The sequence below is a fragment of the Ornithodoros turicata genome, chromosome 7 (genome assembly GCF_037126465.1).
Source record: "Ornithodoros turicata isolate Travis chromosome 7, ASM3712646v1, whole genome shotgun sequence".
NCBI lineage: Eukaryota > Metazoa > Arthropoda > Arachnida > Ixodida > Argasidae > Ornithodoros > Ornithodoros turicata.
Genome location: NC_088207.1, coordinates 24,602,538 through 24,629,913, shown reverse-complemented (window position 1 = coordinate 24,629,913; position 27,376 = coordinate 24,602,538). Strand labels below are relative to the sequence as shown.

Genomic DNA, 27,376 nt, shown 5'->3' with positions numbered 1-27,376 from the left:
ACGCCTCCTGTTTTCAACAAATCAGGGCGGAGAACGATTTCATTCGAAATCATGATTGGACTACAGGTGAAGTAACGGCCGTTCCACTAACGGACGTAGGTTCGCCGTCTGACTAGGGCATAACTGCCGTTCCGCTAACGGCCTTAGGTTTGCCGCCTGAATAGGGTATTAGTTATATGGTAACGAGTTACACCCAGTAAACATGCCCCTAGCCAACCGTAATCTCAAATGACATCGTTCTCGCCCATGATTTGTTGAAGACAAGAGGCATACGCCTTTTTTGTGCGTGACAGGTACGCAGTCGCAATAATTACAATCCCAAAAAGGCGTATGCCGTGCGCTTTTCGCAAATCAATAGCGATAACTGTATCACCCTGCGCACTGGGTTGACCTCCCGCGCGCAATGTGGTGAACTTCGGTTTGAAAAGCGTAGAAGTTACGTTTGGCTAGGTAACTAAATTAAAGTTACAAAGGGGGGGGCCTCGCTTCTGAACGACCACAAAAGGCGTCTATGAAAAGACAGCGCAAACAACAGAGCCAAGCTTTCTATTCAACGTCACCGAGGTGGAAAATGCGGAGTGCGCGTGAAGGCGGAGGTCAATGCAAACGGAGACCACGCAGAGCGTAGGAGCGCTACCTACTGCCCAGTGCACACTTCCGGAACTATGCTCGCTTCCTGGCCAAATTAGATTGGGCTCAAAAGAAGAGTCCAGGCCCAAACCGAACAAATAAACGCCGTCGCACGCTCTCTCGTAATGTTCACAGTCACTGTGCAAAGTGTTTTAATTGAACTCGCAGCCGGTTATTATATTCAACCATGATACCAATTGGATACGCTTTCGGTGTGTACACTCTAAAAACTGAACTTCACCGCATAGCACGCTGAAGGCCAACCATTGTACAGAGAGATACCTCTATCACTCTTGATCTATGGAAAGCGCTGGGCGTACGCCTTTATGTGACAATTAACGTTTCTGCATAAGTGTCACAAAAAGGCGTACGCCTCCCGTTTTCAACAAATCGGGGGAGAGAACGATGTCACTCGAGCTGATCGTTGGCTAGGAGCGTGCTATGTGGTGAAGCTCATTTTTAAGAGTGTAGGGTTATCGCTTCTGATTCGAAGAGAGAGAGAGGGGAGGGGGCTACGCCTTTTTGTGTCAATTTCGATATATGATAATTGACACAAAAAGACGTACGCCTCCCTCTCTCCTCGAATCAGAAGCAATAACCCTATCATTAGTGGCAATGGTTGGCGCAGAGCATGCTATGCGGTGAAGTTCTGTTTTTAGAAGGTAGAAAGGGGTGTCTCTGTAAATAGACACCAGTTTTTATACTGCAGGATCGATCGAAATTGTGCAGTGTTGAAAAAGGTGTCTGCAAAACGCCCGTCAGAAACAGATTGAAATGTGATACACGTACGTCGCTGAAATTGTGTTTGCTGTCGAATATACGCCCGTTGCAATGGTGCACATGTAGAATACAACATTTGGCGGGGGGGGGGGGGGGGCATAGCGCAAGACGTTCACGTCGGGAAGATGTAAAAAATATTCCGTGTGCAGCCGCTTTTATCTCTCTCCCCACCACACTCTTAAAAATGAACTTCACCACATAGCACGCTCCTAGCCAACCATCATCTCAAATGATATCGTTATCTGCCCTGATTAGTTGCAAACGGGGGGCGTACGCCTTTTCTGTGACACTTATGCTGTTCATAATTGTCACAAAAAAGGCGTACGCCCCCCGTTTTCAACAAATCAGGGCAGATAACGATATCATTTGAGATGATGGTTGGCTAAGGAGCGTGCTATGCGGTGAAGTTCATTTTTAAGAGTGCACTTGTGACGTGCGTAAGGGGAGGCGTACGCTTTTTTGTGTGACTTATGCAGAAATGTTAAATGTCACAAAAAGGCGCACGCACGCGCTTTCCACAAATCAAGATAGATAGAGGTATCATTCTGTACAATGGTTGACCCTCAGCGTGCTATGCGGTGAAGCTTTGCTTTAAGAGTGTATGCTCCCGAGAATGATGTGTAGTTGTGCATACATCAGCAATAAAAGTGTCAACGTCCATACGCAACAGCTACCGCTGAAATAAGCGTTACATAATCGTAACCGTCCTGTATTTTTTTTTTTTTTTTCATTTTATACCCAGTGTTGTGCGCATGCAATGTTGCCCGTAGTTTTCAATGTTACTATTCTTAAAAACGATTATTGCAACTGTGAGGAACACTGTGACGTAGGAGTACTGAGGGCTAAGACTAGAGTGTACCCGGGCTATCGGAACATATGTATATATTTTATGAGATTGCACATCTACTACTTTGCACTCTAAAGCCAGAACTTCACCGCAGAGCACGCTCAGCGCCACCATGGCCACGAACGATAGGTTTATCGCATCTGATTCGAAGAGAAAGGGGGGAGTACGCCTTTTTTTGTGTCAATTATCATATATCCAACTTGACACAAGGTGGTGGTGGTGGTGGTGGTGAAATCGGCTTGCCGTTGTTGGCATCCCTTATGTGGACAGTGTCACAACTGTAGCCAGGATGAGATGAGATGACACAAAAAGGCGTACGCCCCCCTCTGTCCTCGAATCAGAAGCGATAACCCTATCATTCGCGGCAATGGTTGACGCAGAGCCTGCTATGCGGTGAAACCTTGATTTTAGACTGTGCGGTGCCTCTAACTCGAATATGCCACAAGACGAAAAGTATCTCCAAACAAAACACACCCACGTAAGCCCTCGCGTACGCGTTCCTAGCGCGATTTTACGTGTTTCATTCACGTTTCACAATTTGCGCACACGCGTAACATGCAGGGGAGGGTACTGGTAAAGGGCAGCGAAGATTTCGTTTACGTGAAGCCAGCAGGAACTGCGCACTGCGCAGAAATCGATTCCTGTCTCATCCACAATGCAGTCCCCCCGGTGGGTAATCGCTTTGCCTGATTAAATACTGATGAAGCGAACAGCGTGTACGAAGGCTCAAACTGAAATGCAGGATTGCGCTACCGCGACTCTGCCAGGTAGGGGTGAAACAGGCGGCGTCTGCTGTGCAGTATTCATGTTGGGTGGAGAAAGCAAAAATGTTCGTACCATAATTAGCATGTGAGCACGTCAGCACTGCACTGCTATGTACAGGGCCGCTCTGTGTGCTGTGAGTGTGTGTTTCCCCCTCGTATTCTTTGTTATATCTATTTTTTCTCATTTCTAGGGAACCTAGCGCTCTTTTTTCTTGTTTTGTTCAACGACATGTCACGTGATGTGATGTATCATCAGTGATCCCGAAGATGAGTATTGAGTTCGTTGGAGCAATGCAAGCAAATTGAAGACCGAGTCACTGAGTAGGCATTGTCACTGAAGGTTCTGAGAAGGCCTTGTATTTGTAGTGCACCACTGCCTAGGCATGTGCTGTTAGTGGGCACGTATAAATAAATAAATAAGTAAGTAAATAAAAATAGATAAAATATAATAAATAAAATGTTGCGTTGTCCTATACATCCTAAAAATAGAGCTTCACCGCTTAACACGCACAGAGCAGCATTCAGAACGGCACTGTCGTGTTTCATGACTTGCTGAGGACGAAGCGCATGTGGACTCGGGGCTCGGGCCCAACTTGAGTTTCTAATCGGAAGACGACAAAACGACCGAGCCTCTCTACTTCGCGTCCTCATCTACTTGTCATCATCGTCTCATCATCGTATTCAGCTACAGTCGTGACGATGCCCACAGCAGTGAGGGCGGCAACGGCAATATATATTGCCATCACCACCGCCACGTGAAACCAACAACGGCAAGCTGTTGTTACCACCGCCTTGTAACACTTGGCGCGTATGTAGGTTTGAATACTCAATGTCAATAGTCAGTGCGTGGGAAGATATATATTTTGACATTATCCTATACTTGACGAAATGCAGACTACTGCAGGAAAGCTTGTACGTCAATAAACAGTAGTTTCAGTGTTTTTATCTTTTTATCACATTATCCTAGTTAGTAAGAACTCTTCATCACAGCGTGCGCATGTTGTCGTGTTATTTGTTTCTACCTTTCACTCGTTCTTGTTCCTGCATTACGTACTCACACAGCGAATGCCAATCATTGGGGAGAATGATACCTCCCAATTTGTAGAAAGCGCGGGGCGTACGCCTTTTTGTGACATTTAACATAATGACATGGGCGTGACAAAGAGGCGTATGTCTTCCATTTTCATTGTGATGAAGTTCTGCTTTTAGAGTGGTTGGAAACGGGAGGAGTACGCCTTTTTGTGACACTTATGCGATTACGATAATTGTCACAAAAAGGCGCACGCCCCGGCTTTCTACGAATCAGGAGTGGCACTCTGTGCAACGGCTGGCAATGGTCCTGCCATTACCCCCCCCCCCCCCTCTGTTTTTAGAGTGACAAATCCAGGGAGAGAACGATGTCATTCGGGATGTCGGTTGGCTACTAGGACCGTGACATGCAGTGAAGTTCCGTGTTATGAGTGTAGTGTTAGGTTAGGCTGGCTACAATTGGCTATATGCACGACTACTATTGGCTCTTCTGCGGCACCGAGGCGGCTATGCCTCGCACCAACGAGTTGGCAACCCGTTGAGGCCTTCCACGGGTTTCCCGTACAACGAAGGTCAACTACGGGGGTGAGCCTCGTCGAAATAGGCTCCGCAAAAAGGCGAATACCCTCTTGTCTCCTGCTTCGTCCTCACCACCTCCGCAGCGAAGGTCAGGCTAAAAGTTGCGCTCGGCAAAACGGTGCTGAGACTTCCATGCAAATCCAGTTTCTGCCCGCGGCAACCGCTGTCTGGCTATCGGGCGGTCGACCGGTGCGGCCGATGACCTGCTTTCGTTCTCGGCATTTCTCTTGCAACGGATGCATCCACTGGAACCACGCAGTCCTCCCCCCCCCCCCGTCTCTCTCTCCCTCTTTTCTCAACCACTTCCTTGGTAGACAAGAAGACAAACGCGATACGAGTGCTTTGGAAACGGGAAAAAAAAAGCGCTCCCAGGAACGATCGGGAACGCACTAATTGTGCTCGCAGCAGTTCCAGAAACGGCAGTGCGCATGCAAGAATGCACGCACTGCACTTCTAGCGCAACACAAAAGGGGGGAGGGAGGGAAAGTGGCGCTTCCTTGAGAAAGAAATTCGGGCGTTCAAATGACGTGTAAGAAGAGATTGGGGCACAGTCGGACTGCGGGGCACGGAAGAACAATGGAAGATAAAAAAAAGTGTACCCAGCAGGCGACGGAATGAACCTCAAGAGGTGTCTCGGCGCGAGAATGAGAAGGGTGTTGCGAGTCATCGAGTCGGTATCCAAAAATACATCGTGGAAAGTCGTAGTCCGCTGTGCTGGAGCACTGCACCGGCCGGAATTTACCGGTCCGACCCGGTCCGTACCCCAAGCCACGGAGTACTGCCCGACCCGGCTGCCGAAAACACAGTCCGGCCAATGCCCGCCCCACAGCTGCATAGGCAAATTTAAAATGCGATCCGCCAAACAGGTTCAGTTCATACGATAGAGACTCATAATACAGCGTAAACCACACCAGCGCCCTTATATAGGAGGCGTTGACCACACACACGAACCTGGAGCGCGGAAGCCTCAGAAGCGGTTTATGCTTGTAGCAACACGTTCACATCGAGTCTCGCTCTCGTATCTGAGGTGCACGTCGCGGCCCGGCCGTCATGCTCAATATGACAAAGTCGAGAATAAACGCGACGCCTATGTTGTAGCGTTCTGGAAGAAAGACGGCCCAGGCACTTCGTTGCTGTACGTACTTTGTGCTGCACGATGAAGTTTTTAGCGAATGACATTCACATTGAATGGCATTCGCTAGAAACTTCATTTAATTTCCCGCGTGACAGTGTCATAAGCCTGTTGCGAACATGACGGCAAATTCACTAAAGTGGAAAAATTTCTCCTCGCGCAACGAGAGATGTCGTTACCATGACACACCAACACAAAAAGAAGGGGAGAACGGGATTCACCGGTTGCGTCGTTCGTGATTTATGATCGATAGAAAAAGAAGCAAAAAAAAAAACGCTCTTCACGCTGTCCGCCTTCCTCTTTTTCTCAAGAAGGCCGACAACGACCTGTCCTGGAAAGGACGCCGGAACTACGTTAACACCAGATCAGCTTTTCAGATCAACCTCGACCCTCCGTCTTACGGCCCTCGTGTCGGTTGTGCCTTCTCACCAGACTTGGAAGTATCTTGAGTATCGTAATCTAAGTACTGTATCTTAAACACATTTGTTGATATCTTAGTTGGTATCTTATCCTACAGAGTACGCTTCGTGAAAAGTATTTGTACTGTAATTAAAATACTTTTTTCAGAATTCAGTACACTAATTACACTTTCCTTTTCATGGAATATTCAAATGGGCATTCTCTTTTCTTCTTCTTCTTTTCAGTGTTGCAGGAAACGTTTTTCAAAGGAAGAGGGGACGGTCGTCGGGTGAGTACTTTGACATGCAGCTACTACTGCGTGCGAACAAAGCATATTCCTAATTTGCAGGCATATTTTGACACTTCTGTGGCTGTTTATTTTTTGACTATCTAATAAGTATCTTAACTACTTTTCATAGTATTTACTACTCTACTCTAAATACTCTCATTTCTATCTATCTTCACTGTATTTTAAATAAATTTTGCGCTCAGTATTTAGTAACTTACTTTAAATACTTTTTTTAGTATCTTCTACATGTCTGCTTCTCACTGGCATGCCTCAACTCGCGTTCGCTCGATTTCACGCCGGCTACTGAAGATTACGTGTAAATACTGCCGAAACCCCCAATGAAACGCCCCCTTCATAGCATTGCGTCGCAATAAATATATATATTCATTTTCAAAATCGATAAAACCCCGCACTCTTAAAAATGATGGTGGTGGTGGTGGTGGGTGGTGAAAGGACTTGCCGTTGTCGGCCTCACGTAGGTGGGCAACGTCACGACTGACGCCCTGGGGGAATGTGCGTCCTGGGCCGACTTCTAAAGGAACTGTGCCGACATATGTCTGAAAGCGTCTGAGGAAAACCCAGGAAAAACCCCAGACAGCACAGCCGGCACCGGGATTCGAACCCGGGTACCTCCCAGTCTCGACCTCATTTGTTCAAAACGGGAGGCGTACGCCTCCCATTTTTAACAAATCGGGGCAGATAACGATATCATTCGAGGTGATGATTGGCTAGGAGCGTGCTATGCGGTGAAGTTCATTTCTAAGCGTGCAGTGCGAAGGTATTGTCTTGAAGGCAAATAAGTTTTAACCTTGTTCTATATATATTCATTTTCGCCAATTCGTTGGTCCCTCGCAGAGCATTACGAAATTGGAGTCACCTTCCCTCATCAATTCCTAATATTGTTTGCACTCAACATTTCGTTACAGTGTATCATTGGAACACATCCTTCGTGTGCTTCTTAACTACTATATGTCACGTCGTGACTGAGAGGTACCCGGGTCCGGATCCCGGTGCCGGCTGTGCTGTTTAGGGCTCTTCCCCGGTTTTCCTCAGACGCTGTCAGACATATGTCGGCACAGTTCCCTTAGAAGTCGGCCTTGGACGCGCACTCTCCCAGAGCGTTAGTCCAACTCTGTGCAGCCGATAACGGCGAGTTCTTTCATTAGCACCACCACCATTATATGCACCATTGTATGCATGGATCATTTACCTCTTTAGTTCTGTGCGTATCACTGCTCCCCAAATCCCATCCTATTGATACCCCGGTATTCCTCTCTCTTTAATTCGTATAAAATCCACCCTCCTGTGTAATGCCATTCCTCGAGATAAACGAACAAGCAGACAAATACAAAACATGGGGTTCCCCATTCGTACGCCGCTTAGAGAGATAAGTCGAAATACTACTACCGCCACCGGAGAACGGGAAGCGGATGCGGAAGCGAGGTACCACGTGCTGTGTCCCCCGCGGTCGTCAGACCGACTCGACAACAATCGGTTTTGCCACCGAGGCGTACAAATTGTGTATAACACCTAGAAAGTGCCGTAGACTGTGGAACAACAATCATGCACATCGCCGTTGCCACCGAGCTTCAAAAACAGAGCTTCACCGCATAGCACGCTCCTAGCCAACCATCATCCTGAATGACAATGTTCGCTCCCTTGATTTGTCCAATATGGGAGGCGTACGCTACGCCTTCTTTGTGACACTTATGCTGTTCATAATTGTCACACAAAAGGCGTACGCCTCCCGTTTTCAACAAATCAGGGCAGATACCGATATCATTCGGGATGGTAGTTGGCTAGGAGCGTGCTATGCGGTGAAGTTCATTTTTAAGAGTGTAGAGCCAAATACATTTCTCGGTGGTGATAAAATCAGTAAGTTCAACATGAGTAAATGAAACACACACACACACACACACACACACACACACACACACACACACACACACACACACACACACACACACACACAAAGTGTATTTCTTATTTTATTTTTTTATTCCGTGTTGACGCCGCGAAGCAGCTACGGCTATGAGCGGCGTACAGATGTGGACAGATGGAGAGAGGACAGAAGGCAGGAGTGTGTGTGTGTGGGGGGGGGGGGGGGTTAGTAGGCGTCCTGAGACGATTTCAGGGGGGAGCTGTGCCGACATTCGTCTGGGAATTAATTGTGTGTTAGCGCCGCGAAGCAACTGTATGGTTATACGCACGGGATAGTATGCGTCCTGGACAGACTTCGTGAGAAATTGTGCTCTGGGTTGTCGGCCGAGAATACCTCAGACAGCGCAGCAAGTGGCAGGATTCGAACCCACCACCTCCCAGTTTTCAGCGTGACTTTGAAGCCGGAGTAGCTAGTCTCTACAGCTATGGTTTGGATTTGTCACACCTGTCCAAGAACCAAGGTGCCATTCGGAATATCGTTCCCTCTCGCTGATTTGCAGAGAATAGGATGTTTACACCTCTGTGTACCAATTTTGCTGTGACACAAGCATCTGTTCCACCTGCGGTGTCGCGGCGACAACACAGCACATTTTTATGGAATGTGCACTCTACTGCGGCACTCTACTCTCAAAGGCGGATATGGTGTGATCAGCTTGCCCGTATCAGCGAGACACCGCTTAACTTTGTTGCACTCTCATTGGCCCCTATGAAGATCCTGTGCTCCATCGTCGGGTTCTTCACTTGTTCATGGACTTCCCGTCGTCAACTGGATTTCTCCAGACACTTTAATTCTTTCTCGTATTTTCATCCTTCCTTCACCATCTTCATATAATGTTCCAGGTGCAATGGGGGAGGGTAACGCACCACCACGGTGAAACACCCCATCTCATCATCTATTGTTGTTGTTGTCGTATCAATTTTGATCGATCAATCAATCAATCAGGAATGAGAATTATATTATTCTGAATGACGGTTGTTCCTGCGTATGTTGTGCGATGAACTTGAGTTTTTTCTTCTTTTTTTTAAAGGGATTACGTGGTGTCACTGCGAAGCTACTGTGGCTGTGAACAACGCACTAACGCGCACAGATGGAGTGGACACGAAAATGGGTTTGTATGCCTACTGGGTCGACTTCAGAGAGGACCGTCTGGAACGTCTACGGGAATACCCAGAAAAACTCGGACAGCAAAAAAATCGGTGAAAGGATTCCAATCCACCACCTAACAGTGTTCATCGTGTCCCTGGGGCCACCACCACCGAGCAAATGCTTTACCCACTCTGCCCTGTGAAGTCCGCCCAGGACGCACAACCCCTCGAGCAACATACCGCCACGCTAGCAGGCAGATCGCTCGGAAATAGCACACCACCACGTTGCCATGCCGCTACTCGCCCTTTATGTAACTCCATTCTGCAGTGTCCCCCCCCCCCGCCCCCCTTGATGCTTATACGTATTATCTTCGCTCGGTGGTACACGCGGAGCGGTGCTGAACAAAATGAAAGTAATAATGGTTCCCCGGAAGGATTATATGACTGGATTTATGAAGAGCCATTAGCGTTTTACACGCGTTTCAGTTATTTTACAACACCACAGCCTCGCGCGGGCAGATGGCCCGAGATTAGGTCGTGTTACTGCGGTACGACATATTACCCAATCCACGCTGGAGCATCAAAGCTGCAACCTTCTTCCGCACTTTATGGCTCTGCTACAGACCTGAGAACACAAACACGAATGGCTAATAACAGGGTACGCGGCGGAAGGGGTGTTATATGACGGTGGTACGGAAATTGCGTAATTTATCTATTTAATTCGTCTCAACTGGCGTCAAGAATCAGATAACTCTCGGTGATCTCTGTCAGGGATTCAGGGATCGTGAGACCCGTATCTATTAGTCATCGGGGGCTGTTTTGGCAGGTGTGGAGCGGGGGGGACCTGGACTGTTTGTCATAGCGTATCCGATGCAGTTACCACTATACAGAGTGTTCAAAATTAAGCTTTCACGAGCGCTACGCAAACACAGCGATGACAGGAAACCGGACGATAACTTTACGCTACTTGTGTAAGAAACAGGTGCTGCTAATTATGTAGCACCTGTTCCTTACTCAAGGAACAGAAAAAATAGCACGAGTTTTCTTTTGTTCGCCTGTTTATAAAGTGCTAGTGAAAGCTTAATTTTGAACACCCTGTATAACTCAAGAAGACGTTTTCCCCGATTTCTTACATAGTTACTTTTGCAACGCCCGTTTTTACAACGTAGCGATACCGAAATAAACTAGTTTGGTTTGCTGTAACATCCACAAGAACACGAACAAAGACACACACACAGACACAATGGGGTGGGGGAACAGTGCAGTACAACTGTGACTGGACGGGGGTATACACGCCCATGCGCCAGTCAGACAACACATTCTAGGTTTGAAAAAAAAAAATAATGAGGAAAAAAAAACGCACAAGGAGTGTACTATTACATACTCGGCACGAATATGTTGTGGTCAATTCCCAAGAACAACTCGAAGAACAGGGTCATCAGGGGAGCCAGGAGAAGTGTGCAATGTCAAGAGTAAGTGCGTGTAAGCTTCTAGTACGCTGTACGCCTGCACTTAATGTAGAAAGAATGCCTGGAAGGGGAATCATTTTTGCGAAACGAGAACAACGATACAAAAGAAGCCGACAGTTTTACAGCTATATAAGGGAGAGGGAGAAACTATGCCTCGACGGCTCACTGAATGTGTACTAAAAGCAACTTCTGCCCGCTTGTACTACAAGCGTCAAATAAATAAAAATGGCACTATTCTACGCGTCAGGAATTTTCCAAGGTACACTCTGTGTGTGCCAGGATTTGAAGACATTTTAAACATATTCCCGGAGGCACTGGCAAGGTAGACTTTTTTTAAAAATAATTACTGGCTTTTGTTATCACGATTAATTCGAGGAGTGTCATCGGACATTCGTATCCCTGCCACATACGACCGTATAGTGCCGACATAGTACCCGCAATCGTAGGGTGTCCCTGTACTTCCTGTAGTTTGCCAAAAATCTACCAGCACGAAAGATAAAGACCACCGTGTGACCACAAGGCGCAACTATCTTGAACACATTGATTGAGGAACACAGAAGACAATACAACAAGAATCTCTTGTTTTCCTCAATCTCACGGTTTTGAGTACGTATGCATGTCTCTCACCACCAGCTCGCCTTCGTCCTGGCCGTTCTGCCTTGCATCCGCGTACTGCAGCAAAATACGGATCTGCAGGCATACGAGAGCATTGTACTGGACAAGTTGATAAGTAGCCTTTCGGTAAAAGCTCCGATTTTCCTCGTAACGCCGTTCAAAGAGCAACACTGCCGGTTTAAAAGTGAATACATCCGGTGCAATAATTACAGACGGTGCAGCGACGATGAAAGCCCGCTCGCGGACCCTACTTGTGCCTGCCTGCAAAGGTACATTCGTCTTTATCCGTGTTTAGAATCGCTCGTCGACGCGTATACTGAAAGAGCGTTACGTGGACCCTTCGCACAAGTGTTCCTCAGGTTGCCCTCGTGAGTATGCAACATCTCGGACAGATTTGCAAGATATACAAGTAAGCAAGCTGGGAGGTTGTAACTTGACCTACAAGCCCTTCCTGCTCTGCGAGGGCGCATGGCATGCTGGGCAGGCGACTAAAAAGTATGTCAAGTGCTTGGAGCCAGGAGGATCTGCGGGGGAACGGATTGCCGTGACAACTTTGGGATCAACACGGTTAAAGACGCAAGAAATGGAAAAGCAGGAAGTTCACTGTGTTGCTCTACCCAATGCCTCCACCAGCAGGCCACCACCGGCATGACGGGGCAGGAAAAATAATCTCTTCCCTCCCCCCCCCAAAAAAAAAGAAACAAAAAGAAACGACCTCAACGAAAGACATCGCTCAGAAACTGGTTTCCAGATAAAAAACATTACACCGTTTTCAAGTTCTTTTGTGAAGAGAAAATTCGATGTTTCTTCGCAAGTCCCGCATCGAAAAACGAAGTCAGCGAATATTATACTGCGCAATAGAGTGTATCATGTTTGTAATGTGTGGTCTAAGTTGTGTTGAGTGATAAAAAGCATGAATGGGGGATACGAAATTTGTCACCCGACGTATTCGAATGTAAGGTACCTTTCTCCCGGTACTGGCGGAAACCTGGCGAGCTAAAAATGAAACTGCGCAGCAATCGAGATTGTACGAACGAACGCACTCACTCACACCAGCCAACCACAAAGCTGAAAGCTAATGCTGCAAAAATATAGGAATTTTTAATACGTTGCGTATATAGATAAATACAGGAGAACACCAATTTGTCGATATATGACAAGATACCGATGACATCAATATCGTTCTATCCCTATACCGGAATCACCGTCCCGGGATATATACCTACTATGCAACAGCGTCACGTGTCGCCCCTAAAGGTCACCTCGAAGTTATGATGAGGACCATACATTCAAACCCACCGGATTCCGCGCAAGAGAAAGTCCAAAACTGCGCAGGGTGATTGCCTTGCAAGAACGTAACTTTATTCTGGCGCAGAGCCGGATAAGATACACTCTGATTCGCCCAGTCCTCTTTATGCGAAGTTTTCAGGCCGCAGGCTGGTTATGCACCCGCACGGTGCTGTACTCGTCGTTTCGCATACATGACTTTTGTGTAAACGCATATTCGCGCGGCACACGCAGCCGTGCGCGATAGCAGTTGAGGAGCACGGACAATGCAGCCGCTCTTCCCATTGGCGCCCAAGGCCGAGCGATGCGAAAATATCTGTTGCAGTAGATATTTCTGAACTAGCCTATCACGTTGCCAGCGCAGGAGAGTTGAGTTTAGTAATCCGGGTCTCCCAATGCGAATTTGCATGATCGCATTTCCAACCTGTTTTGGGGGTTATGGAGCACATGTGACGGGGACACCTCGTCAAGACACTCGCGTTATTGGATCAATCCTCGCGTTAGCTTCTCGCTGGTGTATTACTGCGTGCGCTGAAAAGCTTCAACGTTCAACGAAGCCTCAAAACATGCCATCCGATCCATAGGCTAACATATCATACTATTTGAGCACGCAACAGTTATGCGCAAAATTTATTATCACTCAAACGACAGGGTTATGCGATTACCGTCTGGCAGTTACTTACGCAAAAGCTGTAAGTCTGTAAAAGCGGTAACCTCACAACACTCCTAAATGTGGCCAATTTGAGCATTAGAAATCCTCACTAGAGGCTCAGACAGCAGTTGAAATACACTCATCCAATGTTATGGGACTGAGTATGGTACTTGAAAGCTCTCACACTGTCTGTGACAAATAATAATCGTTCGTACATTCAGAGTATAAAATTATCATACAGCAAGTGTACTACAAGTAAGGTAAGACCTACAACGCAGACTACGTTTAATACTCGTAAAGTGGACTGTGTGTGCAGTCTTTAACGCTCCACGCTTTACGATTTGGTAGCGACGAAAGTACTGAGCAACTGAGAAGGTACTTAAGTCATTAGCTGGCGCATTGAGCAAGTTCATAACGAGTCTTTTTGACAAGTGCTAGTTATAAGTGCAGTCATAGTTAACTGCTTAGTCACGAATATGAAATGAGAGAAATTATATAATTTGCATTTTCGCGTGTACAGGATATCAGTTGTACATGGTTCCGTGACATTTCATCAAGCGCCATTTTCGTCGAAAATGGACGTCTCATCGAACGCCGATTCATCGAACGTGTGAGATATGTAAAAGGCTCTTCTGGGCTCTGTCCTGACCCAACCCTGGTCAGTCTTCCCAACGTGTGAAATACGTAAAAGGCTCTCTTGACCTAACCTTGGTCAGGCGTCGATGAAACAGCGTTCGACGAAATGGCGTTCGATGAAATGGGCGGAAAAAGAAGAAACAAGTGGTCGGCGCATTTCACCGAAATGCGTTACACCAGATTCACGGTGCTCGCTTTATGTGCTTAACAATAATCAAATTAACTCGGGTTAATAATAGGGAAAAATAAAAGTGGTTAGTCAAAAGTGCAAAAAGTGAAGCGCATCTGACGAGAAAATTGACACATTTGTTGCTTCGAAAGGCCGGATGTCCGCAACAACTATACAAAGGAGAAACTTCACGCCCTCCAACGCAACCACCTTCCGGGAGCTTCGTTGCAAGATGTCGCCCATCACTTATTAACAGCATTAATTATCTTGAAAGTTTTATCTATTAGGAAGAAACCCAGGACTGTCCTAGACCCAAGACCCAAGGACGAACGCCGCCGTACATCCTGTATCGCTTTAGCGCAACGGTAGTGTTGCATGTCCGTACTAAAAACCGACTGATCCAAGATTGCGTGTGACGCACGACACAGAAATGATATCCGCTGTGAGACATTTATGGTGGCCTTGCAGTCTTCCCGCCAGTTTACTGAAGAAAGTTGGAATCAGAAGCGCTTAATGCGAGACAATAATGCAGCAAACGCCATAAAAAGAAAAAGTAAAAATAAAAATAAAAAGAAATCCGTGAATCGCTAGGAAGTTGCTCAACCAAGTGTACCCTACTTTCCTCATACTAAGGAGCTGTCACAAACAAAAGCGAAAAGGCTGATCGTTCCACTTCACAACAGAAGCAAGTCGGGAAGTATTACACAATTTTAAACAAGGTTGTCGGAAGACGCTCGTTGGGTTACACAAAGAGGTATCGTAGTAGCCGGTACGTATTTTCATCGCGCCCGAGCAGTTAATTAGTAGTAGTAACACAAATTATCCAACTTTTATCGCCTCGCTTTAAGGGTCGATGTGTCAAATGGAAAGTCATAGAGCGCCACTGAGAACACGGAGGTGTTCTCAGCAATACACGCTTTGTGTGTGGCAATATTTTAAAACATGGCCAGTTAACCCTATCTTATTAATTAATTAATTAATTCAGTAAGTAAGTAGTAGAGATACGGCGTTATCAGTGCTTGTCAACTTCAGTGAGCAGTGATATGGAATCTGTATTTTAGGACCGCATTCTAGGCATGTGTCGTCGAGTTCCCCGTTCCTGTTAGTTCACTTCTAGGCGATGTAGCTACGCATGTGGACGTACAGTTCGGTGACCGGGAGGGGTGATGGTTTTTCTATTTTCTTTTCATGTTTTCATATTTCTTTTTCGTTTCATTTCATTTCCTTTGTGGAAGTCGCGGAATTCGTCTAGTGACGAATTCAATACCTTCGTTTTTTCGTGTTTTTTTTTATATATAATCAAACTCAATTAATTAGTCACAATGAAGAACACCGGACATTACAGTGTACGACTGATCCTCTGCCTTTTCGCCAATCTTTGCGCGTGCTCAATGTTGTAACCCTTGGCAAGCCGTTGCCAGCGTAGCAAGCCAGCCCTTGCTTGGCTAACCTCTTACAACCCATAACAAAGAAAGAAAGAAAGGAAGGAAGCATAGCGTAGTGGTCAGCGCATTCGACCGACAATCCAGAGGTGCGCGGTCCTACCAGCAACGTAAGCCCGGGGACATTTTCCCCGAACCACACCATGAATGCTTCCCCCTGCAGTCTCCCAAGGCGCCTCGAATAAGCGCGTTCAAGGCCAACGCTCTTCCCATTTTACTGTCACCGCCACGCCTCTAATTGTCCTCTGCCCATTCAATCGAGGCAACCTTTCACGAAAGCGAAGGTCAAAAACAGGTGCAGCGGAACTTCCCAACACGTAACAAACTGACAAGTTCCTGTGCACAGAAGGATTGTTCTGAAAAGAGTGACAACGTGTGCAAGGACTCAAGTTTTTTCAGTATCAAGTCCATCAAACAGTCCTTTGGTTAGGTAAAAAAAGGTTGGTTAGGTGTTTTTTTGTAAAAACAAAAAAAAAAGAGAGAGAGAGAGAGAGACTGTTCTCAAGCATCATTGTACCACTGCCTCGAACTAGGCTAGTGGCTTGTTCGAATGATTGATTTTGTCGAGTGATGTCGAGTAGAAGTTGTGGTCGCTCTGGACAATGAAATACAGTACTGATATGGATTCTCGCAGCACCTTACTTTTTACAGGGGTAGCCGTTAACGGGAAGGTATTGGAAAATCGCTGTGGTTTGAAAAACAATACCCTCCGCTTCTTCTTTCCTCCCTTTATTTATTTATTTAATTTTCAATAAACATATCCCCCCCACCCCCCCATGCTTCTTCTTCTGTCTGTTGACTGTCGGTTTCGGTGACGCAAAACAGGTTAAAGTAATCTGAAGCTAATAAAAACCGTTTACGACTCACTTTACAGATCACCAGGCAGAACTCGTCAATCTAAAGTAGCTGTGCATATATCAGAGTAATATATAAAAGCAACATCCACACACAACAGGTACCGCTGAAATTTGCGTTCCACAATCGTAACCGTCCTGTAATTTTTAAGATTTCATTTAAGCTTTATTGTCTATCGTCTACACATGCACTGTTTCAGAGTGGAGATTGCAATTTTGTCAATGCCGCTCTTCCTTCTTTATGTGTAACCAACGGCATTATAATTGCGTGTGTACGATGTTGCTCCTAAATGTAGAGCGATCGAGAAACTGCGTCAAGTTACCAGACCAGAGCAATTCCATTTCTGGCCCAAACAACTTTCTGCTGTTATGAAGGAACACCTGTGACTTGTCTGGCATTTTGGAAGCATGCATATCACACGAACTGACAGATTGTCATTTTGTGCCAACAACTGGTAGTTCCAGCTGTCACTCACCTTGCAATTATTCCGAGCTGAGTGTATTTGTGTGCTGCAAAATTACATATACAGTGAAACATGCCTAAAATGTGTCCTACTTAGGGAGGTGTCAAAGATTAAGTGAAAAAAAGAAAAAACTGAGAAGCACACAGCTGTGTTGCCAGAACTGTCCCCCTTCTTCAATTCATGGTCATTAGTGGTACCTGGTACCTCTCCACCCACTCTTCACTGATAATTATTGCTGATTTTTGAAGATTCAATTCCGTGCAGATTCCACTCAATGGCATTGCCTATAGAGCTTTTCGAGCCGCATGCAGTTTGCTTGAGAGTTGAAACCCACTTGGGATCAAGCTGAAGGACTTGTCTCTCAAGTGTCAGCCCACTTTTGATTGCCTTGGTGCAGTGCACATTTAAAGGATCTAGACAAACTGAGGATAAGTGCTCACACTAAAGAATAGTTACAATGTAGACTGACAGTACCCCATTTTGAACTCCAATAACTAAAACAACGAAATGCTCAGAGCACTATAAAAAAAAGAAAACAAGGTGAAGTCAAAGACACTGGCCCATATTGGAATTTTTCGGTGCAAAGACGGGCTGAGATTGATATAATTCGATCAGGGAATAGGGGGGTGACCGACATGGGGAGTTGTCAGTGGTAGGGAGGTGTCCGACATCGCAGGTTTTACTGTATCTGCAAATGCAACCAGGAAAATTCACCCTGCACCATTGCAGCCTGTACGATCCCTGCAACTTACTTTTGGGTAATAAATATCAAATATCCAAATCTAATACATCTGAATTCAATATATATATATATATCCCAATCCCCATCCTGACATAAAAGCTGGTGAAAAACTATTGGAAAAATATATCTCTATGTTGCACACTTGTGTAGTCTTTGGTGCTGAGGTTTTGGAACGGTAATAAGTCACACAGACAGAGCACATTGAAACAAGTAAACATGAAGCCCTCCTCACTGCACAGAGAGCCACCAATATTTCAAGAAGAAACACTAGCATGGTATTTAGTGGGTTAGGGATGATGTGATAAAGGGTACATGGGTATCATGATATATCATATACATTATTACAGTTATACCAGTATTATATTTGAATATAATATAAATTATAACATTTAGAATACCCATGACACATCATCCATAACGCTTTAAACACCACGCTGATGATGAGGACAGTGCCCAGAAGGACGAGAGTACATATCTGTTCGAAATATCGGCGGTTGTCGTGATGAGCCTACTACCTGGCAGCTATATCGGACAGGCAGGTGACCGGGAATGGTATGCTAAGGAGGATGCCTTACACCCTGACTATATTTTGAACAATCCGAACGCCATAGCAGAAGAAAAGTCTGCGTACCTAAGGCGTCATTTTCGATGACTAGCATTTCCTCGAAGCCACACAATCATCCTCCTCTGTAAGCAGAGACCCTGCACCTTCTACTTCTCGGATCTTGATCGTTTAGAGAATCATGCAGACAACTGAAAAGCACGATCAGGAAGAGTACCGTCTGTATCGTAATCACTTTTTATCCGTCTAATGGAAGAGATCTCACCAAGCCTCGGATAAAGTGTGGGAAAACCGAGAACATCTGGGTGCATGATGCTCATGTCACTTTTCGTCTCGGTCCCCTCCATTTCCCCAAGAATGGAAATAAAGAAACTTGTATGGATGTATAATAATTTTCAGCAGAGATTGCAGGAAATGTAGTCACTCTCATGAGAATGCACTGCTATATGTTTTGTGAGTACCTCAGGAGAAAACCGATTTAAAACAATTCAATTCAATTACGTGAGACCTTGAAGGCGACATAGCTGTACATATACACATGACAGCCAATACCCTAACTAGCGAGCATTTCTGAGTAATGGTCATACAGGCCCATATGCGCAACTACTCGTAGCACAAATCAAAACCGACTGTTCCACGTAAGAAGAAGTGCCAACAAAAATGAAGATTCTAGCTCTTATTCACACGATTCGCTTCGATTGCATGCCACTGCAGCGGAGCAGCATATTTTCTGATTAAAATATCAAATGAACTCCGTTCAACTTGATTGTGCTATTTTAGCTCAGTTAAAGCATAGATCGACAAGTTACCCGTCAAAAAGAACTCGTTACAAGTTAAGTTACCGTGTGAAAAATGTAACTAAGTTAGTAACGAAGTTTTTCAGCCTGAAATGTAACTCGCAGTTACGGAGTTACTTACAAAAAAAGAACGAGTTACTTCCAAGTTACTTCGGACACAAAATAGCAATACAAAGGTGCAGCGCGCGTGAGCAGTTGAGTTAGACCTGCGGAGGAGTGCAACATACTTGGATCTTTTTCGTTTATGTGCCACAATTTGAACGCTTTGCATCTTACCCCCTGTGGGCGCACAATGATTCAGCTTCATTTCACTGGCAGCGTTCTTACTCCCTGAATGGAATACTGTTATTGATTGAATATGACGTTTTATGATATAAAATGCCATAAAAGAACTGGAGAGAAAGGAAGAAAATATGTGGACGTGAGTGAAAAGCGAATTAAAAGTAACTTGGAACTTAGCTTAAGTTACTTTGGCAAGGTTATCCAAAAAAGGAACAAGTTCCTCTGAAAGTTACCAGGGCGCAAAAGTACCGAGTTAAATTACAAGTTACCAGAAAAAGGAACTTAGTTACAGTAACGAGTTACTTGTAACGAGTCACCTTGAACTCTGAGTTAACGTCCTCCCTCCTAGCAGTCCTACCCTGCGGCACCTCCAGCATGTCGCCACACGTATGTAAATTGACTCACATTACATGTAAGCTTAACTAAAAAAAACAGAAGCTTCTAAACAGAAGAGCGGAGCAAATTCCACAGTGAGGTGCATGCACTTTCATATGTGCCACCGCTTTGAGTACAAATTCAGGGAAGAAGCGAGAAACTGCACATTTTTTCTATGCAGATTTGTAGTGGTTGACAAGTCCTACGTGTTTCGGGTACCACGTGTCAATCCTGATGTGTGCCAGGGGTGATTCAGGGCGTGATTCGGGGGTGCCAGAAGTCCCTTATCACAAGGGGCTGTGAGGGGAGGTGAGGTTTGAAGAATCAGTACACCAAGGACTTTTGTAAGATCTAATAGAACACGTGCTAGGTTTGGAAGCTAATGTTGCTGGAATGTCGGTTAATGGTCATGGACACTGAGACGTTACAACTTCAGCACAACTAAGATGCAAATTTGGGATACAGTCAACAGACCGTTACGTTAACTCGCAGGTCAACCCAATGTGGAGTAACTTGCCTGCCAACAGCAAAATGTTTCCGCCTCTAATAAAGAAGAATGTAAATGCATATTATCCTGCTGCGACCCCATGTGCATTTCTACCGGATGTTTTTTTTTGTTTGTTTTTGTTTTGTTATAATGGCGTTCTGAAGCTGAGGGAACCACAAGGGAAAAAAGTGACGCTCATTTTCTATGAAATTACAGTAATTATTTCACAAATTAACATTCATTTTTGTGGACATTGGGCCAAATTACTCTATCTTAACCAGGTTCAAAGACGACCAGCATTTTTAAACCGGGCCTTAGAGTCCCAAAGTCTGTCACAATAGATACAAATATTCAGCCTCTCCAGTTTTCGAAATGTAACACCGATGCAACCTATCTTTCCTTTCCCGGTGTGCCCGAGTCATTACTGAGCCCAATTACACACAATTTTGCAGTGGCAATTAATTTGCAGTGTTGAATTGCCAGAAATCAACTTACTTTGCCGCGTGTTCCTGTGAAACTGAATCGATAGAAGAGCAGACATTTTGACGAGCCACAACGAAACAATGCGCCATCCGATTGCGCTCAGATACGACAGATGGCTGCTATAGTTGTCCATCTCAGTGCCCAACGGTCTCTTATTCGTATGCGCTTCAATCAGAAGTGTTGGGACGGGATTTTTGTTTTCCATTCAGATCGACGGATCTCCCATTAGCGGGTTTGATACTGATAAACAGTGCGCCATCTTCTACAAATCAGATCTGAGGTAAGACGAATTCCCTGCTGTACTAGAATAGCGTGTGAAATGGAAACAGAGTAAGTCCTGATGCTGCTCCAAACTAAAGAGACAAAACAAAAAAACAATGTCTGCACCACACCGTCGTCCCTTTTGCATTCTCTGTAATATTGAGCATGTCGTCTTAGCAGTCCAAGTGAACACTCTGTAACTCGCATGTTCTACACAAATCTACATAGTTGGCGGGCATCAAAGGCGTCCTGTATTCACGTAAAGCTCATCCGATGACAAATCCCTGGAGACACACATGCTTTGCTTCCTCAAAGGATTCACTAAACTAAAAACATGACAAGCAGTTCTCTTTTTATTCTGCGTTAGCGCGACAAAGCAACTGTAGCTATGAGTGGTGTACAGATGTGCACAGATGGAGAGAGGACAACAGAAAGGTGGTGGTGACGGGGGGGTTAATGTAAATAGTATGCATCCTGGGCCGACTTCAGGGGGAACTGTACCGACCTTCGCCTGAAAAGTCTTCAGAAAACCCAGGGAAGACCTCAGACACCACAGCTGGCGGTAGGATTCGAATAACCCACCAGCTCCCAGTCTTAAACACGACCTTGGCTACCACCGACGAGCGGGAAGCTTTAACCCTTTCGGCCATGCCTCTGGTTGCCAACCAGTATGCAGAGATGAAAAGGACTTCAGAATGTTAGGGATACATTATGAAACAAATCCGGTAGCTCTGTTGTGAATCACGTAGAATACAGATATACTAGACAACGTTTGAATACTGATAATCATCTTTAGCATCTGGCAATGGTTCAACTGTCATAAAATGTTGAATATATGTAAGCTTTGCAATTCAATGACAACAGGATGGGACAGATGCCCAGAGGTCATTAGAGAGTTGTCCCCCACCCCTTGCGAAATGCCCTGTCGTCGTTTGCCACACGCTCTTCTCACCCTTGCCACGAGCTACCCAGGTGAAAAATGTCTGAAATCCCATATGGTTTATGAAACAATTTGCACTTTAAACTACTTATGTGCAAAGTGGTTTCAAGTGGAAATTGTTTCATAAACCACTTGTAACTGCAAAAAATTTTCACCTGGGTAAGGAAGTCATGAATACCACCTACACAAGACTTCCTAAATCATGGGGTTTGCAGGGGCAGCACTATCTGAACTTACGCTAATCGGGATGTTACGTGGTCCTACATTACGGAATCTTACGGTAGACAAGGAGAACTAATATTGGTACATTCTATTTAGTTACTCAGTCACCATGGCTCCAACATGTCCCTTGAGAAAGGTTAAGTTACGTTGTAAGGCGAAACACTGTCAATGAACCCAAATGGGAAGACTCAAGCAAGGAAGAATTTCGCTGTAGTTCTCCACTGCACTCCCACATGTGAATGGCCCCGTAAAACTTGGAAACGCTTGCGCGCCATTACTATTTTTGGCACGACGTAAGGTATATCTTTTAGGAAATCTACATAAAAAGTCTCGTCTGACCTCTTCCTCATGCTGATGGTGGCAGAAAAGGGTGAAACCAGAAACACAAAAGGAGAACAGAGAGAATAAGATACAAAGGTAAACTATGAAAGGCATGTACTTTGTAGTGCATACCTAGGTTTCTCCGTTTTCGGGTTTTATGAGTTTTCAAATTCAGGGGGGGGGGGGGGGGGGGGAAATCAGCTCCGATTTACACACAAGAATTCGTGGAGAAATCGGACTCTACGATCTGTGCTTGATATGTCATTGGGGAATTTTTGGGTGAAACGAAAGGCATATGAAACAAGCCATTGCTGTGACACTAGGACGAGAAACAAGAACCTTTATATTTCCGCTCGGAAGGGGGGACAGCGAATGACAGCGGTATTCAACCACTTGCCCGAGCTCCACAAACGCTCGCCTTTGACTCCTGCAGGAGGTGATTATACAAGGAGGGCAAATAGGATATCACAAATAGTCCCCTTTGCTGATACCATGATTCACTTTTCCGGTGGTTCCCCTAGAACGACAAGTTGAAGGACTGCAAGGATTTCGGGTAGATATCAGGTTTTACCCGGATTCTTGAAAAACTTGCTGGGTGGGGGGAGGAAACTATTGTGAAAAATCAGATTGAACCAGAAAAGGAAGAACCCTATGCATACCCTATGATGCCTCATTACCAGGGCTGAGAAGTAAATAATCACTCAAGTAAGTAATTAGGGTAGGGTGATTATTTAGTGTACCCAAACATGTACTTTCAAAAATGAGTAACAATAATTTGATTACATTCTGCATGTAACTTGCGTTCAAGTACTAGCTACTTTCTGCTGCGGTTATAACGATTCTGTTGTAAATTTTTGTCCACGGCATTGTATTTTTCCAAATGCTGGTTCTTTTCGACTGCGATCAGATTTTTCACCATTCTTACAGCTACTGGCCTTGCACTGGTTTTAGCATGTATTTAAAACATGACATACTCGACAAAGGTTTTAACTGTCTGTAAGGACATTCCTCACACAAAATCAATCACGTAGGTTTTAACTTTTTGTTTTCATGGTGATATGCATGCGTCACTTTAATGATGATGTCTAGTGCCACATAATGAGTAAGTTATCATTGCTGCTAGATGTGCTTTCCTGGTTCTGTTTAGGCGTTCTGTCTTCTGCACATAAGTTTTCTTGTCCACATAATCTAGTTCTATGGTTACAAAGTTCTGGGTGGAACAACATTATTTTTAAGTATGTCGTAATACCTTGCAACGTTAAATGGCACAGTCTGAAGTAACTGAATCACTTGATGAATGACTGTAACTGAATCTTAAAATCGCTATAAAAAACCCAGTGCTGGGACAAATGAAAGGTCGGTATGACAAAAAGCAGTGATTCTTCCCAGCACTGGGGTTTTGAGCATGGGCAACACGATGTTTTCCATGTTACCCATGCTCAGGCCTGTTTCACTGTGGCCTTGGCAGTACCTTTGTAAGACGTTTCAAGTCATGTATCACACCGGAGAGGATTGCAGACCAATGTTGTTGTGAAAGCGGTTTCAACCCCGTACTGAAGTTCTGGTGCGATTGAACAAAACTCGATTTCTATCAAACAACCCAGCAAATTTGGCCAGGCTTAGATTTCACAAATCAGAGGTCAAAACAACCTTTGCCACCAGCATCCAGATGGCTAATACATTGCGCACAAAGTGTACCAATGTCACGTAGCCGTGCAGGTTTCAGCTGTTCAGCAAGCAACCGTTCAAATATGTACAAAGTACACATGCTCATGCAGACTCGCATATCTTTTAACCCAATCGACAACAGTTCACAATATGTTACCCCACTTAATGACTTAATACTTAACTAACCGCAGAGAGTAAGAGCAGATTATGCTGTTCAGTATCCACATTGAAAAAAAAAAAAGCTTAGCAAAAGGTCGACAGGCAATATTACGCGAACGAAGGTTATGACCTTACACACGTTACAGATATAGTCGTCCTCCGAATTACGTGGAATTCACAAAGAAGCAGCGCAACGGATGCCGCGTAAGGATTCGTGATTGAGGCGACCAATCGAAACGAGGAAGGATCCCGAAATAAGTTGTTTGTGCGTCTTGCCGTTAGTAACGGGAATACACAGTCCCACACTCGAAGGAGCACATTAAACATCTTCCTCGAAAGGTCATCCACCTGATTAATCCCGCCATACCACAGCGAAGGTGACTGCAAAGCCTGGGCAGGAATAGACAGCTCACCGCATACATGTTGATTTTCCTGAACGCTCGCATAACAGCTCCAAATTCCACAACGAAGTCTGTGATAGCTGCAGAATTTCATTTTTGCCAATTTCGCCGAACAATTGCTTGCATTCTGCTTTTATGTTCAGGAAATGTCAGTTCTGGATATAATTGATATAATTCCTGAGATTGAGTTAGAAAAGAACTGAACAATTCAATATCAAGCGTTTAAAGACGGGCAGGGACATGTTCGTCAACACTATAGGTCGTCTGCTTTCTCCCCATGCTGTGCCTGTCAATTTTGGGTCACAAAGCCCTTGTGTGCAATGTGCAACTAGGCCTCAAACAGCTGTTAGTAGAGGAGGACACAAGGACTGACCAGTCGGACACGAATACTGTGTCGAACTACAGAGACTTCCAATCCGTGCCGCAAGTTACTATCAAGAACGCTGTCAAGAACGGCTGGCAGCGCTGGCGCAGCACGCTCTAATAACAACAAAGGAGAACAGCTGTATTATGGAGTACGGCAATTGCGTTCGCGTCATCGGAATGTGCCATTTACCCTCTTAACACACTCTCAATTGAACGTAGTCGGAAGCGATTTCGAAGCCGATAAAATCACGACTCCATCATCTACGGAATCAACACTGTACAGCAGCGACAGCGAAGCAAAATATTAGCTTACCTGGCGACGAGTGGCCCAGGGGGGTACGCGTTCGTGAAATCCACTTGGCGATTATTCCAGAGCACAATACGTGTAGACACAAGCGCCCGGGTCGCAGAGAGTACAGTCTCTACGGGCCACGTAACATTGAAAACAGTCAAGCACGACAGATATGGCATGCAGCACTGACAACACACAGTCGTTCACCTTCGACTGCTGGGTAAGCGGGAACCGCGCCAGGGGGCAGCGCACCTCCTCAGCCCTCCTCTCCACATCTCCCACTAACGAAATGGACATTCCTGCTCACGTGATGCGCGCATGGTGACGTTGTTCAACGTCACGTGGCGCGCTACTTTCTGAAATCTCGCTTCACTCAAACGCGTTTCTTGCTTGAGTGCTCGGGTGCGTCGTGACAGTCGTGCGCGCTCGCGTCTTTCTGCTGCTCTCTACTCACGCAACAGGAACTATGCTATCAGCGATTCAGGAAGGACGGAAAAGTATCGAGCTACAGTGTAATTAAGCCTTGATATATCTACGACATACGGAGACGGTAATTTGTTTACAAATGCAGGGTTTCCCAGCAGTGGCGCAACCACGGAAGAGGGGAGTTGCGGGTGTTCAAACCCCCGCATTGTTTTTTGTGGGGTGAACGGGGATGGAATCCCGCCTTCCCACGTAAAACCCCCACAAAACGCCCCCCCCCCCCAAAAAAAAAGAAATAAAAATATTGCTCTGGTTGCACTAGCTTTTTTAGGAGAGCGCATTGCACTTCTTCACGACTCTAAAAAAGTCCTACCACAGCTACTCTTTCTCAGAGAGCAACTTACACATCGAATACCAGTCGGCGACAGGTATAGGGAACTAAGTCGAAATTCTAAACTAACTGTAGCTACACAGGAACTAGTTACAGTTACTTTTTAATTTCATGTCATTCTCTCTTGTTTCAGAGACCGCCCATCTTCGTTCGCTACCTGTTGCCGACTGGTATTCGACATCAATAGCCGCGTTTACATGAATACGACACAAGCGTACCGTGTCCACTTGTCGAATCGAATCCACTCATGTAAACGGGTCAATTCGCTAGGAGAAGGTATAGTATTCAAACCGCTAAACAGAAGTGGATCGAGACGGTGGATGCGCATTCAGATTGCGCATGTAAACAGGCTGTAAACAGACGATGCGCATCGAGGGAAGAATAGAGGATTATGGGAAGCGGCGTTCGTCTGCGGGCTAGTTGCGTCGTCTGCTACTCCTAGTCGGGATGACAAAATGGTGATATTAGGGAGTTCCCAGCCACACTCCGTTTTGGATATGTAGGTCAGTCTACACTGACAGAAGCAGCAGTGCTTGCAGCCGCAAAGCAGATTTCATTCTGAAGTACGCTTGAAAATGGGGCGTAGATGCTGCGTTTTCGACGTTATGACGTTCGGAGCGCAGGTAGCGGGATACCGGGACGGCAGTATTTGCGGTAGTGCGCCTCAAACTTTCTGATATGACACAGCGTGGCGCCATCTCCGGTCTGGACTCGATGCGCATCCATGTAAACGGTGTCGTATCGTCTTCTCTCCGGTTTCGACTCGATTCCATACGCTGTGTCGTATTCATGTAAACGCGGCTAATGTTGTTCTCTCTGAGGAGAAGTTATTAATTAGAGTTATAGTGGTCAATTGGTCAGTAAGTGATTACTTAAAACCGAGATACTTCCTAAGATTGCAAATGAAAAAGGGCTCCTTTGAAACTGTTTTGCTCTTTCATGAAAGAATCAGCCCTGTTGTAACCGTATCCTCTAATTCTTTTTTTCGACTCTCCTCCCACGTGTTCTGTCTTTCGACGAATTTCAGGGCCCGATAGGTAGGAAAAGGAATTTGGGGAGAAAGGAAGTTCAAGAAGTAGGACGCCGGACAACGCGAAAGGAGTCAAGTTTTTGTCTAGGAATATGTGGGCGAATTGTGAT

At 45.4% G+C, this 27,376-nt stretch overlaps 1 protein-coding gene across 2 annotated transcripts in view; it reads right to left on the bottom strand.

The window, feature by feature from the left end:
- The window catches only part of LOC135400376 (solute carrier organic anion transporter family member 3A1-like), an 87,221-nt gene extending 61,543 nt beyond the window's left edge, over window positions 1-25,678 (bottom strand). For both annotated transcript variants that reach the window (XM_064632219.1, XM_064632221.1), the window contains exon 1: window positions 25,444-25,678. The gene's annotated coding sequence lies outside the window, so the exon portion shown is untranslated. The remainder of the gene's footprint in view (window positions 1-25,443) is intronic.
- Between the last annotated feature and the right edge of the window lie 1,698 nt (window positions 25,679-27,376).